Here is a 17,193-nt window from a genome sequence, read left to right as displayed (position 1 = left end):
ATGAACAGCTCTTTATACTTCAGTCCATGTTCCAGAATTGGACCAGTTCTGGGTTTTATTCAGAACACTTATCCTGCTAACTCGGTAATCCTGCTTCCTGAAACAGGGCCCAGTACTTGAGCTTGGATCCCCAACATGAAAGTGTACATGCTGGCACACAAGGGGTAAGCTGGTGATATATGCTTCAAGCTAAATATCAGAAACTCTAAGGCATGTTCGAACTACCACAAACTGAAATTGTAAAATCATCTTACCAGTGAAAAGCAGCAGTTTCTAACCCAAAATATGACATTCTTGTGTGCTCCAGGAAAATTTCCTAGGGATTGGTTTCACATACTTTTTGACCATAAATGTTTCAACCAATTTCAGGCACCGATGAATAATAATAATAATAATAATAATAATAATAATAATAATAATAATAATACCTCTAATGTATATAGCGCTTTTCTAGGTACTCAAAGGCGCTTTACATGGGGAAACAAAAAGAAAGAGAAATAAAACTATTAGGTGAAAGAATAAAAGAAATGGTGTCTAAAAGTAAAAACAGTAAAAACAACACGTGGGGGTGGGGGGTTAGCTGGGGAAAGCAAGTCTGAAGAGGTGGGTTTCGAGGGCGGTTTAGAAGGATGGGAGGGTGGGGGCATCTTTGAAGTGGTTAGGGAGTGTGGGGGGCAGCAACTGAAAAGGTCCTATCAAACCAGGTTCGGCGCTCGGTCCTGGGAGTTTTCAGGAGGTTGGCATCACCGAAATATACATTTTAAATGTCAACTGGTGGTTGTGTGAAGTAAATAACTGCACCCCCCCCCCCCCACCCAAAACAACGAGATGCCCTAAAACTGGTGCTTTTCCTCTTCAGCTGGTAATAAATGCATGCAGACCTGCCATAAAATCCCTTTTAGTAGTCATAGCAACAGGATTTAGGGCACAAGTGGATCAATCTGGCAAATTACACCCCTTCATTAATTCCTCACACAGCCATTACAAACTCTTATGACTGGGAGACCGAGCTAATGTAGAGCATAATAGAAGTCAACAGCAATGTGTGAATTATGTGAGGGAGGGAAGTCATGGAGGGAAAATAAATACTGTTGCATTGGCTCTTCATGAAAGCATAAGGTTACAAAGCACATTGATCCCAGGTCTTAATTCTATATATATATAATGTCTTTGCATTTATATTTTAGGTTTCTCGGTGTGTCTTGCTGGCTGAGTGCAAGAAATGTGCACAGCAGGGACAGCAGGGGCTGAATCCTTGACTCTACTGCAGTTCCTCTTTCCACCAGTAGATGGCGATGTTGCTTTTCCCAATGTTGTTGTATGTTGTTTCTTTATTTAACCTTCAATTAACCAGGTAAAACCGATTGAGATCAAGTATTTTTCAAGGGTTGACCCGGTCATTGTGCAGCTGTGTGTCTGCTGATGCAGGTCCACTGCAAATAACAGCAAATGCAAACGTATTGCTTAATATGGGCTATTTTCAAATGTGCAAGATTTACAGGGTACAGTCCTCAGTTAGAGAATTGGACATTTTTCGGGATATTGAATTTTGTCTATATAAAAATTTTATCTTGAATTTAATTGATAATTTATCCTACTATAACATACTGTGCAACCATGGTGCATAATAACGGCAAGCGGTAATGAAAAATTATATTTTTAAAATGGAATCCGTCCTGCAGTGTGTGGTTGGCTTAGGATGGACTGGACGGAGTCTGTTCTCAAGCACGCGGTGTGTGGTTGGTTTAGGATGGGCTGGGCGGAGCCTATTGTCAAACCCACAGTGTGTGGTTGGTTTAGGATGGGCTGGGCGGAGTCTTCTCCAGTCTTGCTGTATGCAGTAGGCTCAGGATGAACAAAGTATTTGGAGTGCAGGCGTCTGACATGATCACAAGAACCCTTACCTGATGGGGTTCTCTCATGATCAAAGTCACCTCCCTTCAAGAGGGACTTCTATCATGTAATCAAATTAATAACTGAAGTTACCCTGCCTATGATTGTTGTATTATTGATATTATTTTTTGCCACAGCCTTTCTCGGACGGCAAAAATCATTCGTGTGTATGTGCAGGGCCGAGAGAATGTACCAACTGAACAGCTTCCACATTTTATTTCCGCTGATCATGAGATCAGTCTCACTTTTGATTCATATTTTTGATCTAAGCAGCGTACTCCAGACTAGGGAACACACCGCGCATCCAGTACACACAGAAAAACAAACACCTTCGGAAAATCGTTAATTCCGTTAATCCCTCAGTTGATTAATTGCTCTGATTAACAAGTGAATCGTTTTAGCCCTAATATATACGCAAAATTACTGCTCAGTGTTATTAGGCCTGTAGTGTTGCTCATTGGTTAAGGAAGCTCAATGAAGTATGCACAAAGTTCTTGGAGTCACCTCGGGACAAACCTGATATAATCTTCCCATTATAATATTTATGGCGGCTGCATAAATGCGCTTTAAATCACCTGTTTTGGAAAGTAAAGGTGTGCGTGCTGTGCGGAATCCATATTCCGTAAATGCCTTCCATTACGTTCGGGAATCGGGGGGACAGATATAAATCTGTGCGCATAGTTATTGGAACAGGCACGGATATCGGTTAGTCAGGCAAACGGGTCGATGCACAATGACGCAAATGAAGCAAAATAAAGAGAGGGTGTTGGAACGAGTGAGAATGGAGATTGAGTCATTAATTAATTAATTCACGATCGGGACGTCAGGACTTTTTGCGTTAAGGTGTAGAAAAACAAGTTGTCAGTCGTGGCAAGTCATTAATCAATCGTCAAAATGTTCACCATTTATTGAGGTGAAGGGCCATGCAAATTCAGTTTATTATTATAATCATTATTATTATTTAGTCTCCATAGCCAATGATGGCTAAGTGGCTAAAACAAATGTTCTTTTAGCTCAGAAAAAAAGGAAAATGTTTTATTTTTTCAATTTTTAAAATGGAAGCTCAGTCTGTGGTTGGCTTGAGATGGGCAGTGCTGAAAAGCATAATGTGGACTATTTTAATAGTACAATGTGGCGCACAGACCTGTGTCTGTAAGTGTGACCCATCAAATTCATCATATGACACCAGTATAACCTCCTTTGATTTATTCTCACTACCTTGTGCTATGTATCCCAGCTTTTGGGTTGGCCTATCATGCTACCACTGCACTATGCCCAGACGCTGGTAGATTCGCAGACGAGACTGATGGGTTATGTAACGTCCAGGAGAGGCTGCAATCACATCTTTCACAGTGAAGGGTACGTTAATCAAGATGAGTTACTCTTGATTTAGGAGCTAAATTGGAACGGCATACCCAACCGACCCACGCCTTGCGTAAAGCGCTCGAGATCTCGGCGCGCGCTAAATCGCTCCTCATGAACGGATGCTATCTCAGCGCAAGGCCTTTGTCGGTAGAATAATACCTTATTAAGCCTGATCATCCTGATTAAGTGCGCGGAGGGTCCAGCTGACGAAACCGAACAGACGATCTTTTACGCAACCGAGGCATTCGTAACCTTTGTTATTTTGCGGCCGTTTTCAACCGATAAAACGAACCCTACGATACAAACACGAAAGGCAAAAGATCGATTATTCTTTTCGAAATCATGCAGTATTACATTTAAAGGTCAGCATGTACGAGCGATGAACCATTTGGACTGCGCATATCCAGAAACAAGACTGGACAGCAAAGAATCTGCAACTGCTCGGCACAGCTGCGCATTTACGTGGACAGACGCTGCGTAAATTCACGAAACACCTCCACACTGTTCCCTGATTCTGGAATTTTTTGAAAAAGAAAAAAAAAAAAACTAAACAAAAAAAGAACCCAATACTTTTGAAACCGCTTTTTTGCTGATGAAAGTCTATAATTCCTCTCCCCATAGGTAACCATTTTTTATCACAGCAATTGGTTGACAGCATATAATTTTCACAAGTGAACCTCCAGCGTAATGTGTGTAAGGCCTCATTATCCTTCCTTATAAATGTACTCATTAAATACTTTTTTTCAATGAACAGCGGCATTGTGGGATGTGGCACGGTTAAGAACTGGCAGCTAGCAATGTAATTTGGAGTAATTTGAAAGGTTACCGTGAATATGGTCGGCCACCTGCTATTGCACATAAAACTCCCACACTCGCAAAATGGATTCTGCTGGGCTGCCTAATTATGCATGTTGATTCTGCCCTGCGACCAGTTTTATATTGAAATCACAGATATCCACAGTTTTATAAAACACGGAAGGAGTTTTGAACGGAGTTGAATTTGAAGTTTTGAATTGACTTGAAATAGTAAGTTCTGTGTTGAATAGGCTGTGAAATTAATCTTAGGCCAGTTATCATACAGTACTCGGTCCCGGGGACCAGTGTTTGCTAAAAAAATGTTTGCTAAAACTTGGTAACAGCGTGCTTTGGTATGACTGTGGTATAAAAATGTCAGCCCAGACAAAGTTTTTCCATTTATGCAACATTTCAGTGCCGCCTTATGAAATGTGTCGATTATTCAATGAATTGCTTTACTTGACGGTAGCATTGGACGGAATTAGCTGTGACGTGGAGGTTACGGATGTGACAGTGTTGCTCACTGACGGGCTGAATGACTGATGAACATTTTTAATGAGTCTTCCCACAGTCCACCTGCTCCAGTTGTACCGCTAGTATAAAGTGCATCTCTAATGGTTAATTTAGTGACTGGGTGAATGTGAATGTGACCCAACTGAGTAAAAACTCTCACTCCTCCTTGGCAGTGCTACAGCCGATTGCGTCTCACACTGCTGGTGGTCCAGTGATGTCACTGCACTTGAACTGAACCAATCAAGAGGCCCCACAACGCATTAAAGCAGATCAGTGAGCACCACGAGCGCAGTCTTCCGGAGCCGGTGCGAGAACATCCTCAGCGCGTCACAAAATTATTTACGTCGATTGGCAAATTGACAGCTACGTGTGCATTGCCACCGCAGCGGTTTGCGGTCCACTTTAACTGCATCCACTGCTGCTGCCTGTTTAGAGAAACGCGCAAGTTTAATTTCCCCAATTTTTATCCGTAAATTAAATTGGGACTGCGTGCAATCAGCAGGCCAACACCTTTTTTTTTTTGGATGATTTTCACAGGAATCTATTTATTCCCGAGCAGCTGTGCCTCTGGTTGAAAGGCGGCAGATTGGCTCGCAGAAGGGGAAAGGAAAGCGCGTTTTCGTGCGCTGAATTAACACGGCGTTTTCAGTGCCGCTCGCGTTACTGGGCAACGTTAGCGCGCCGCGCCTTTAATTCTCATCTATTAAGGTTCCACAGTGTGCGAAGCTTTCAGCCCGAGCAACGCCTTACCTTTTAATCTCCCCGCAATGTGACATCATTTTCTTCGCGATTAAAATTTGGACAGCCGCGTTTTTTGGCTGAGAAAATGTAGCTGCTTTAAGGCGTGTATCACGAGGACATGATAACCCAAGTTTGACAGGAGTTATTTTCCTGGAAAACCCTTATCCAGTTACAGTACAATATCATAAAGCTACTGAAATGACTGTCTTCATGCATTATAGATTGTTGTGTGTGTGTGTGTGTGTGTGTGTGTGTGTGTGTGTGCCCTACGTGTAGATCTTTGGTGTGATTCTGATATGAATATTAGTAATGGCCAGTTGCTGTCAGCTAAAATGGCAGTGTGTGTGTTTAGGGTGACCTGACCGCAGCTCTCTCTCTTTCTCTCTCCCTCGCACTCCAGTTCTTTCCTCTCCCTCTTTGTTCTTTTTCTTTCACTGTCTTCCTCCTTCCCTATCACTTCCGCGTTTCCTTTTTTCCTCCTGGTTCATTCCTTTCTCTGTTTCACTGTCCAAAGAAACTAAAGACCAAACAAACTGGGGCACATGTTAGTGTGTGTGTGTGTGCGTGCGTGCATGTGTGTGTACATGTGCACGCATGCCAATATTTTAGTCATTTTCTCTCCTTGTAATAAACCGCTTTGCTTTTTGTAGTGTTTCGTTGTACATTAAAACTGCTGAATTAGTTAATGCATGTGTACTGTGGATGTGCCGTGTGGACAAAACGGCATGGTTTGTGAAGCCGTTCTGCGATTGGTTGCCTGCTTTGAGGTTCCAGAACTTTCCATCAGGCTGGAAAAGCCGCAGGCTTGGGTCCCAGCCGTTTTACGTGGCCCTACCACGGCTCGGCTCCTTTGGAAAATGACCTCTAATTCGGGTCTTTAAGCCCCACCGCATGCCCGTCGAGACTCTCTTGTCGTTTTTATATGGCGGAGTGTGGCACAGTGGGGTAAGGAACTGCGCTTGTAACCGAAAGGTCGCAGGTTCGATTCCCGGGTAAGGACACTGCCGTTGTACCCTTGAGCAAGGCACTTAACCTGCACTGCTTCAGTATATATCCAGCTGTATAAATGGATACAATGTAAAAGTTGTGTAAGTGGCTCTGGATAAGAGCGTCTGCTAAATGCCTGTAATGTAATGTAATGTAATGTAATATCTGTTGTGGCACAACACCGTTCCTGGCCATCGTTAATTCAGGAGGGCTAATGGAGTATCACACTTCAGCGCTACTGAATTTAAGTCCTTTACGAAACTCATTCCGTTTATGTTGATTGTGCCGCGGTCCCTGATGTCCCGGTCCTGAAACAGTGTGCTTTTTTCCCCCCGCTGGCTCAGGTCGGGCGACTGAACGCATCGTTTAATTCAGCCGCTTTGCCGGCCAATTAAAATCATCAAAGCAGAGAGAGGGGGGAGCTCAAACTTGCTGTCCATCATAAAATAAAAAAAATTAAAAAATTAATTTTAAAAGATACGTGTGATTGAATTGAGTTCAGCCTTCGCCTGAAGGTCCCCCCCAACCACAGCCTAGTTGCAGTTACCGACACGCGCTGATGGACGTGAATGTCGTGCTCATGAAAGTTCTCTATACCGTTTAAGTGTAAAGAGTTGTATAGCTCTCACTGTGCGATGGGTCATTCATAGAAAGTGTTACCGGGATCCCCCCCAACCATTATGGGAAATGCTACAATTCATGGGGGGAGGTAATTCAGTGCTGCACCTGAGTGCTGGCTTCCTGGGATGGGGACGACATGCAGCGGGGCACCATAGACTGCAATGGGCAAAGGCGGCAGGAGTGAATCCCTCTACAGAGGATTGCTTGGAACAATTCTAGCAGTGCTGTATTACAATGCGGTCAATTGCAGATGCAGCACACAGCGTGACCGGTTCTGCGTTTTTGTCGATTTCTCGAGTAATTCAATTTTCCTAAATTTTGCTGTCCCGACAGCTGAAGATCGAACGGAAACGAGGCGCGCGCTGCTGACGGACGCTAACGCTTCCCTTTTAGCGGCCGACCCGAAAGGGCGTCGTCCGTGACCGGCGCAGGCTTTCCCCCGAGTAGGTTCCGGAGAGAAAGGGAAACCGATTCGCTTCGCTCCCCGCGAGCGGCAGCATCACAAAAATAATTGACACTTTTGAGGACAGGGGGAAGCGCTTGTAATTGGAGCCAGACCCGGGGAACCTCTCTAATGGATTAGGATTAGTCTCACCGACAAGAGAAACAAAAATGACGTAGAGCGGAGGGAGGGAGGGAGGGGGGAGTGAGAGAGAGAGAGAGAGAGAAATGGAGTGAAGGAAAGTGAGAAAGTAATAAATGGTGGGTAAGGGCACAGGAGGTTAGAGAAGAAAGGCAGCAGGAGGGAGAGAAAGGCAAGGAAGAAGAATGAAAGAAAGCAGAGGGGGTGGAGGGAACGAGGAAGAGGGAGAGAAAGCAGAGAGGGATGCAGGGAAAGAGGGAGAGAAAGCAGAGAGGGGTGGAGGGAAAGAGGAAGAGGGAGAGAAAGCAGAGAGGGGTGGAGGGAAAGAGGAAGAGGAAGAGAAAGCAGAGAGGGATGCAGGGAAAGAGGAAGCAGAGGTTGGACGGGGAGGGCGAGGTGGAGAGATTTGGCAGGGGCACTGCTGCACGCCCTTGCCTGCGCGACCCCTTGACCTTTGCTCGTCCAATAGGAGGAAGCCTACGCTTCCCCCTTGGCCTGACCCTTGGGGTCTCACCTGTCCTCTCTGCCACATCAGCCGCACCGCAACCGTACACCCAAAGGCCAGCCGCGTTCAAACAGATTAGCGTAAAAGACTCCACTGCCGGTATTATGCCAGCTTTGTTTAGTGTTTTATCGGCACGTGTGTGTGTTCGTGTGCTTGCAGCGGTAGCTTTGGGAACGAGCTGCACTCCAAGCAGCACCACCTCGCCTGGGGGCAGGCCAGCCCAGTCCTGGTTCCGATCCCGGTCCAGGTTTTTGCTCCATCCAAACCTCTTATTCCACATCTGGATTTGCTTTCATTCGTCAGGTGTAATGAGCGCAGGTGACCAGCAGGTGGAGACACTCAGCACTTCCCCCCCTCTATCCAGAACATTCAGCCTCAGACTTTTAATCATCCATCGAACTTACGAGGTCAAGCTGAGATGGAGCAGAAACCAGCGACGTCGCTGGCTCTCCAGAACCAGGGCTGCCTACCCCCAGACCGTTGCTCTTCTACTCTCAGAAGAAAAAGGTTCGGAAAGACGGGGTTCGGCTCCCGCTGCCCGGGTGGCGCGGCCTGTAATTCGGGTTTGTGTGGACGCGCGGGGTCCCACGTCAATGAGTCCCGTGCCCTGCGCGGCTGAGGAGGCATCGCGTTCGCGGTTCCCGGGGTCGTTAATTAGAGCAAGAATGTGAAGTGTTCACCAATCACGCGATGAGATAATGAACGAAATAGAATCACGCAAAGAGCTGAAGAAGGACTCAGTTAAGTGTAAAAACCGTATTATTTGTTTCCCCGCTTCGTCACTCCTTAATGTGCTTTTAATTAGTTTTTTTTTTTTTTTTTTAAAGACGCAGTAACCTGTTTAATGCCCTGATGCATGCCGGGCTTATAAACAAGTTTCAAGTTTGTTTGAGCCGTTTACGCAAATGGACTATACTGTAGTGTACTGTGATTGTACGCATTTTTAAGAATGTAATATTTTCCAGTGGTGTATTGTTTTTAAAAAAAATGTTTTTAGAGAAGTGTGCTCACTGAAGCACTCCAAAGCATTTAAGCGTGTCACTTATAAGGAATGGTTACTCAGTGCGCTTGTGTGGTAGAATGAGTAAGGAGTAGGTCTTGTAACCTGAAGGTACCCCTTGAGCGAGGTGCTTAACCTGCACTGCTTCAGTACGTGTCCAGCTGTGTAAATGGATGCGATGTAAACGCTGGGTAAAAAGTTTAAGTCTCTCAGGATAAGAGCGTCTGCTAAATGCCTGTAATGTAGGGTAACGATGCTGGAAGACTTCCGGACCGCGCTGCGTGGCGTGGGGAGAACGTGGGGCCCGGTACTTAAAGCACGCAGCCTGAAGCTTTTAGCGCTTGGCGAGAGGACCGAATGTTCCTGTCGTTCACGTCAAAGGCAGAAAGTAAGTCCCCCCCCCCCCGCCCCCACCAAACGGTAAGCACATGAAACCCTAATGCACGCTCGGGCCCCTCGGCTAGCCTGCGCTCGCTAACCGGCGCTGTCCACTACTTATTTTTTTTTCTCTTCGTCCTCCTATGTCAGGTTCTGTTTGTTGCAAATGCTGCGTTTGTTAAAGCGGATTATAGCAGCCACGGGAATGCCGTCTCTGCGTCTTCCCTTTGGCACGATTCTATGTTTGCCGTGCACTGCTGGTTCAAGCTGGTTAGCGAGCGTTTGTGATGAACAGGAAAGGTTTGTTTGCCGTGCACCGGCGGTTCAGACTGGTTAGCGAGCGTTTGTGATAAACTGGAAAGGTTTGTTTGCCGTGCACTGGCGGTTCAGACTGGTTAGCGAGCGTTTGTGATGAACAGGAAAGGTTTGTTTGCCGTGCACCGGCGGTTCAGACTGGTTAGCGAGCGTTTGTGATAAACTGGAAAGGTTTGTTTGCCGTGCACTGCCGGTTCAGACTGGTTAGCGAGCGTTTGTGATGAACAGGAAAGGTTTGTTTGCCGTGCACCGGCGGTTCAGACTGGTTAGCGAGCGTTTGTGATAAACAGGAAAGGTTTGTTCGCCGTGCACTGGCGGTTCAAACTGGTTAGCGAGCGTTTGTGATAAACAGGAAAGGTTTGTTTGCCGTGCACTGGCGGTTCAGACTGGTTAGCGAGCGTTTGTGATGAACAGGAAAGGTTTGTTTGCCGTGCACGGCCGGTTCAGACTGGTTAGCGAGCGTTTGTGATGAACGGGAAAGGTTTGTTTGCCGTGCACCGGTGGTTCAGACTGGTCAGCGAGCGTTTGTGATGAACAGGAAAGGTTTGTTTGCTGGGTGGCTTCGTCATGCCGCACACACTCCAGGTCTGTAGGAATGAGCTCCGCACAGCGAGCAAAGGAAGCTTTGAAATGCACTCGCTGCTTAGGGAATGCAGGCTCCAATCGCAGGCCACGTCCTTTACGATGATTCTGCCCTCTTTGTTTGGTGACAGGCCGTAAGACTTCGGGAGAGCGTCCTCGCGTCAAATCACCAGCGAAGGCAGATCCAAGTCATTTCTTCCGGAATATTCCAGACTCGCCCATTACCCATTACCCTCTAAGCTACTCTGGTACAGTGTGACAGTCATGGACTTCGCTAGACTTTCATGTTTTTAGAAATTTTTTTTAAAACTCATTCAAATACATTAGCGCTCGAGTTCGGGCGACTCCAGGCTGTAATTTCCACATCACTCCTTGACTCCTCCGCCCCGACGACAAAAGAAAAGAAAAAAAAAAAAAGCCGTCAGAAAGTATCAGTTTTTGCAAGCGGCCGATGCCGTGTTTCGATCCTGAAACGGGCGGGGCGGTTCCCGTCGTGTCGCTCAGTCGGCGGCGAATCAGAGCCTCGTGTCGCCCGGAGGACGGCCGACCCTTCTCCCGCACCCCGGGCTCCTTTCAAGCTGACAATACCCAGCATGCTTTTCCGACGCGTTCTTTTGTCTGTTCCGTCTTGAGCGCGATGGGGAAACGCGAGCTCCGGCGGCGTACTTCCACAACTCCCGTCAGCCCGTTAGCATTTAGCGTTCGCGGCTCGGCTTTAAACGGGCCCGTCTGACGGCCCCGCCCCGCCCAGCCCAAGCTCTCGACGGGTCGCTACGTCGCGTTAATTTGGCGGGCGCTCTTATCCGTGGCTTGCCGCGCGAGAGAACACGAGCGCACTTGAGTAACGCGAGCGGCGGCGGCGGGCCTGGCTAACGGCACTCACGGATCAGCGAGGCACCGGGTGTAAATGACACGCGCTAGAGCCTGGAGCCGTGATGTCACACGCTGAGGGCTGGGGATGGGAGAGGAGCCGGGATGCGGTGAGGGGGCGGGTCTTATGCTGAGAGTCAGAAGGGGCGGGTCTTATGCTGAGAGTCAGAAGGGGCGGGTCTTATGCTGAGAGTCAGAAGGGGCGGGTCTTTGGTGAGAGTCAGAAGGGGCGGGTCTTATGGTGAGAGTCAGAAGGGGCGGGTCTTATGGTGAGAGTCAGAAGGGGCGGGTCATTGGTGAGAGTCAGAAGAGGCGGGTCATTGGTGAGAGTCAGAAGAGGCGGGTCATTGGTGAGAGTCAGAAGAGGCGGGTCATTGGTGAGAGTCAGAAGGGGTGGGTCAGAAGTCATTAGGGGCTTTCTCTTCAGGGGTCGTCACAGGCGTTCACACAAGTTCAGTTTTTAGGCGTCTTGATGCGCTGCAGCTGGGAGTCTGTACAGATTAAAAGATCGCTTTGCAGCACGGTAGGATTTTTTGCGAGAGCACGCAAATTCTGCAAAGTGACCTAATCAGCTTAATTGAAATGCACCTTCCGACAGCCGACTCACGAGAGACTTCGTAATTAGCGCCTACTTCAAGTGAAATTTGTCAACACTTGTGCAGCAAACCACAGGGAATCTCTCTCTCTCTCTCTCTCTCTCTCTCTCTCTCTCTCTCTCTGTGTCAGTCTCTCTCTTTCTCTCTGTCTCTCTCTCCACTCTCTCTCTCTGTCTCTCTCTCTCTCTGTCAGTCTCTCTCTCCCTCTCTCTGTCTCTCTCTCTCTCTCTCTGTCAGTCTCTCTCTCTCTCTGTCTCTCTCTCTCTCTCTCTGTCAGTCTCTCTCTCTCTCTCTGTCAGTCTCTCTTTCTCTCTCTCTTTCTCTCTCTCTCTGGGAATCGCATCTCCGTTGGTCTTTCACAGAGCTGGTTTGATATGGCAGTGTCTCTGCGCTTCCGTTCCCATTTCGGGCCGGTCTTATCTCCTCCCCCCCCGGAGAGCGAGGCCCCGGAAAAAGCCCGGCTCTGCCCCCCGCGCTCCCCCCCCCCCCCCCCCCCAAACCCTCGCCTCGCCCGTCCCATTTCCGCTCCGGCCCGTCCGCCGGGCTCAATTTCCGCTCGCCGCTAGATAGAATAGAACAATATGGCGCTTATCGCTCGGCAACCCGTGCGGCGCCGGACGCTGGGAGAGCGGAAACGGAGGGGGGCGGGAGAGCGGGGAGCGCCGCTCGGAGCGACCACGCGTCGGCCCAAAAGACGTCCGGCGAGACGAGAACGCGGCGAGCGCGCGGCCGCCCGTTACCACGGCCACCGGTTACCGCGGCAGCCCTGAGGCCCGTCGCTGGAACGCGCGGCTTTCCCCGCGTAGCTGCGGTCATGCTGTGTGAACGCAAACAAACAGACGCTTATTTAAAGTCCTTTATTGTCATTAGTGGGACCCCCCCCGGAGGCCAGGAGGGAGGGGAGGGGAGGGGGGTGGCGGTAATGCAGGATGAAAGGGTCATCCTAGTTTACCGCTGCCCGATTCCACATCGCAGGCATCGCCTCCCTGCTCTCGGCCAATCAGACGCGAGGACCCCGTGATGCGGACCCCCTCTCACTGGAGGGATTCCCAAGGAGCTGCCGCGCGAAGACGGTCCGTTAAACAGTCGAGAATCTCTCTCTCTCTCCCTCCTTCTCTCTCTCTCTCCCTCCTTCTCTCTCTCTCTCTCTCTCTCTCTCTCTCTCTCTCTGTCTCTCTCTCCTCCATCTCCCCCCCTCCCCTCCTCTCATCCTCCCCTCTCTCTTTCTCTCTCTCTCTCTCTGTCTCTCTTTCTCTCTCTATCTCTCCTCCTCATCTCCCCCCTCTCCTCATCTCCCCTCCTCTCATCCTCCCCTCTCTCTCTCTCTCTCTCTGTCTCTCTCTCTCTCTCTCTCTCTCTCCTCCTGATCTTCCCCCTCTCCTCCTCTCATCCTCCCCTCTCTCTCTCTCTCTCCTCCTCTCATCCTCCCCTCTCCTCCTCTCTATCCTCCCCTCTCTCTCCCCCTTTCTCATGCAGAGGTTGCAGGGACTCAGTCCGGCGCTAGGTGAATCCACTCTGCATTTTTTATCTTATTTGTTTAACCGGGAGGGAAACGTCGGCGTGCGTTCGTCACGGTCGAGCCCGGGTAGAAGGCGGCCGTGGCAGCTGTGAGCGTCAGGAGACTACCCCCCCCACCCTACCCCCCCTCCTCCACCCTAACCCCATCACCCACACCCCCAACCCCTCCTTCCCTCCCTCCCTCCCTCCCTCCATGTTCAAGGCACCACCTTTCCGGAGAGGAAAGCCAGCCTCCTGAATGAGCTTCCATCCGACGACAGGCGACGTGCATCCGCACCGGCACTGAGAGCGGGGGGACGGGACTCCAGGTGAGAAACGGTTTTCTCTCTCTCTCTCTCTCTCTCTCTCAGGCGCTGCTATGGAGGGGGGGGGAGTGAGTGAGGGAGGGGAGGGGGGGGCATCTGATTATGGAGCAAGGCTGGGAAAGGGGGTTGGCAGGTTTACGTGCTCGCGGGTTCGCTGCCATCCCTAGCGCGGCGTGACTTTACCCATGATGCATTGCGCGTCTTTATCTGGGCGCGTGGGCGGTGCAGCGGCCTGGCGTCAGCGTGCGGTAAACGCAGCGTAAGCACGCGCGCGGTGTGGAGCGGGGGGGGGGGGGGGGAGCCTGACACGTGGGTAACGGGGATCTCCTCATGCGCGTTAGCGATCCCCGGGACCCCAGCGTCGGGTGAACACACCCTGCCTGTGTGTGTGAGCGAGTGAGCGTGAGCGTGCGTTCCTGTCTCTCCCCGCCCGTCTCTCAGATGTGACGGGTTTATCGTTAGCTCAAGTTGCTTAAAGTAAAAAAACGCCATTGATTTTCTAATCGGTGCTTAATGCCTTCTGAACAAGGAGCTTCATGCCCCCCCCCCCTCTGGCTCACAGATCTTCCTTTTGTTCTTCTGAATGAATGACACACAGAAATGCCACTACATGTGATATGATATAATGACACACACACACACACACACACACACACATTGTCTATGTATATGTGGGTGTTTATTCCCTCATGTGGTGATAATTGCTATTAGTAGCTATATTAATTTTCTTCTCTATGTGTTCAGTGTCTGTGTGTGTGTGTGTGTACAGTAAAGGCACGTTTGACATTAATCAACACGACAGCACTTTATTTACCTGCGGTTGCTGTGGTAACCAGCATCGCTGACGGGCATCGCTCTGCGGCAGCTCTCCAGTTATGTAACTCGTTGTTGACAGCACTTGCGTAACTGTTTTGGCGGGAAACATGTCAATTGGAGGGGGGAGGGGGTTGAATCCAAATTTCTCCAAAGGGCTTAATGCGCTCGAGGCGAAATCTCTGCAGCTGCCCCGAGCTCGAGGAGCGGAGCGGGTTTTTCCGCCGGAGCAGAAGGACCCGGTGACCCCCCCCATCCCCAGCCCGAGCGACGGGGTTCGCGGTAAAGAGCGCGGCTTTTATTCAGCCGGTTTGTTACCACGCCGTGTGTCCGTCCATCCGGCATTCGCTCGGAGCGGCTTCGGCGTCTCTCACCTTCGGAGATCGCGCGCCGCGGCTGTGCCCCCCCGTCTGAGGATTAGAACCCGCAACCCTCCGTCGTTTTGGGTCTCCGGTGCACAGCGGAGGGTTCACTGTGGCAGCGGGGATGTCATCGGGCGCGTTTGAGCAACGCTGGGGTACGTGAGCGAGGCCGGTGTCCCGGGACGTTTTTGTTCTGTGGATGCGTTTTCGGTGAGGGCGGGGGGCAGAGGAAGGGGAGGTACCGCGGCCAGAAGTGGTTTTATAAGCTGCGCCCGCGTTGTCGTTTGACCTAGCGGTTCCCGCACACCTCAGGGTCTTTTCAAAGGAGCTGCCGTGGACTTCCCCAGGCGAGACGAGTCATGTTCGTCTCCACATCCGAAACCCCAAAGCCTTTTCTTTCCCCGTAGACCTTCTACCAGCGCCCCGGGGTCTGCAGACTGTTCTAGACTTCCAGAGAGAGGGCAGCTTGGGTGAAGACCACTGCAGGGTGGGGAAGCGTTTCCTTTTTTTTTTTTTTTTTTTTTTTTTTTTGGCCTTTGCAGTCAGATCATACGAGGGGAGATCCCCCGGAGGGCGAGAGAGGGACCTTTTAGTGTTTAATCCCGCTCTTTTTTTTTCCGGACGGGGAACGGTATCGCAGGGGAGGGGGAGGCTGTGCGCCCTGGCGCGGTGTTATCGGCGACCCGGGGGTGAAGATCTGCCCTCGGAGGGGTGGAGACGTGCGGCCGCAGGGCTGCAGATCACCGGATCGATGGAGATAAACCGTGCGAGTGCGGAGGGCGCTCTCCTGCTGCAGATTCATTCCAATCGGTGAAGGCGTTTGAGCAACAAAGAAACTATTAAAATGAAAAAATAAACGAGAGAGACATTGCGGTGGAAAAGAATGGAAAATATCTTGTGTTATTAGACCTAGCTGAAGCACCGCTGGAAAGAGTGTGTGTGTGTGTGTGTGTGTGTGTGTATGCGTGTGCGTGCGTGTGTGTGTGTGCGTGCGTGTGTGTGTGAATGTGTATGTGTGCGTGTGTGAATGTGTGTGTGTGTATGTATGCATGTGCGCGCGTGTGCGTGTGTGCGTGTGTGCGTGTGTATGTGTGTATGTGTGCGTGTGTGCGTGTGTGCGTGTGTATGTGTGAGTGTGTGTGCGTGTGTGAATGTGTATGTGTGAATGTGTGTGTATGTGTGCGTGTGTGAGTGTGTGAGATTCAGGTTGAGTTATACTGAAGGTCATTTCTGGTTGCCGATGTGGCCGTGTACTGTTACCACAGCATCAGAATGTGCCCCACACCGCGGTACCAAACGGTTGAGCCTTCTCCCCGCCGCCACGTCGGCGGTCCGCGTTGGCGGTATGCCACGGCCTTTGATGTGAAATGATTACAAAGACCCAACGTGTGTTTGGCCTGAAAGCATTCCCTTAATTATGACCTACTTGTCTTTGTGTTTTGAGGGGTGGCTGCCATGGCAACAGGTTCAGACTTAAGTTCAAAATAGACGTGTGGAGTGTGTCAGTTAGTTTGTCATGGTGATGCCACTGTCAGCATCAGTGCGCACACATGCATTTTTGGGGTTTGCGATACGCATCGTGCTTATGAGACTGGCGGGTACTGCTTATGAAGGAGTTATGTAGCTCTTATGAAGGCTCGTTCACAGAAGGTCCCGTCTCTTCTTTCATATTTTGGGATATTAAGATAGTGGCACCTCGTGGGAGGATGCAGTGCAGCTGTAGCAGGATGCAGTGCAGCTGTTGCAAAATGAAGTGGAGCTGTAGGAGGATGCAGTGGAGCTGTAGCAAGATGCAGTGGAGCTGTATGAGTATGCAGTGGAGCTGTAGGAGGATGCAGTGGAGCTGTAGGAGGATGCAGTGGAGCTGTATGAGTATGCAGTGGAGCTGTATGAGTATGCAGTGGAGCTGTATGAAGATGCAGTGGAGCTGTATGAGGATGCAGTGGAGCTGTATGAGGATGCAGTGGAGCTGTATGAGGGTGCAGTGGAGCTGTATGAGGGTGCAGTGGAGCTGTAGGAGGATGCAGTGGAGCTGTAGGAGGATGCAGTGGACCTGTATGAGGATGCAGTGGACCTGTATGAGGATGCAGTGGAGCTGTATGAGGATGCAGTGGAGCTGTATGAGGAAGTGAGAATGCTGTGGAGCTGTATGAGGATGCAGTGGACCTGTAGGAGGATGCAGTGGAGCTGTATGAGGCTGCAATGGAGCTGTATGAGGATGCAGTGGAGCTGTATGAGGATGCAGTGGACCTGTAGGAGGATGCAGTGGAGCTGTAGCAGGATGCAGTGGAGCTGTATGTGGATGCAGTGGAGCTGTATGTGGATGCAGTGGAGCTGTATGTGGATGCAGTGGAGCTGTAGGAGGGTGCAGTGGAGCTGTATGTGGATGCAGTGGGGCTGTAGGAGGATGCAGTGGAGCTGTATGAGGATGCAGTGGAGCTGTGTGAGGAT

This window comes from Anguilla anguilla, chromosome 19, assembly GCF_013347855.1.
Source record: "Anguilla anguilla isolate fAngAng1 chromosome 19, fAngAng1.pri, whole genome shotgun sequence".
NCBI lineage: Eukaryota > Metazoa > Chordata > Actinopteri > Anguilliformes > Anguillidae > Anguilla > Anguilla anguilla.
The sequence above is the reverse complement of the archived record's forward strand: the minus strand, read 5'-3'. Positions refer to the sequence as shown.